Here is a 492-nt window from a genome sequence, read left to right on the forward strand (position 1 = left end):
TGGGGTAACTATTCTGGTTCCAAACTGATTCGGCTTGAACTAAAAAGCCTGACTTGCGGCCTATTAAACATATGTTGTACATCTGCTTAACCATTAAAGTAAAGAATGCACTCTTTTAAGATAAGAATGCAGACTTCCCCTCCTACGCCATGTTGGTAATGTCCTATAGGTAACGTCTGACATCACAGTCATATTGACCTGCTAATTTGTAACTGAATGTGAAAATATATCCTGGGTGTGTTTAATGTATGTTCTTTGTTCTAGAAAGATATAAGACTGTACTGAAAACCATGCTTCTCCTGAACGCTTCCTAAGGCCTTCCAGGTTTATAATGCTCACTCTGGCTCAAGTAAACTCACCTTATTTCTCTTATCTATGGGATAGTTATTGGTTATTTTGCGACGACACCGGGACCCCCCCCACCCCGCCCCGTGACGCTGATTGGCTTCTCTAGAAACCAGACACCCAATGGGAGTGAGAACTGGGGCCGCG

General features: G+C 43.3%; 1 protein-coding gene across 2 annotated transcripts in view; it reads right to left on the reverse strand.

The window, feature by feature from the left end:
* Positions 1-492, reverse strand: part of LOC124226946 (patr class I histocompatibility antigen, A-2 alpha chain-like) — a 445,476-nt gene that overhangs the window by 2,842 nt on the left and 442,142 nt on the right. The window lies entirely within an intron of this gene.

The sequence above is a fragment of the Equus quagga genome, chromosome 15 (genome assembly GCF_021613505.1).
Source record: "Equus quagga isolate Etosha38 chromosome 15, UCLA_HA_Equagga_1.0, whole genome shotgun sequence".
Taxonomy (NCBI): Eukaryota; Metazoa; Chordata; class Mammalia; order Perissodactyla; family Equidae; genus Equus; species Equus quagga.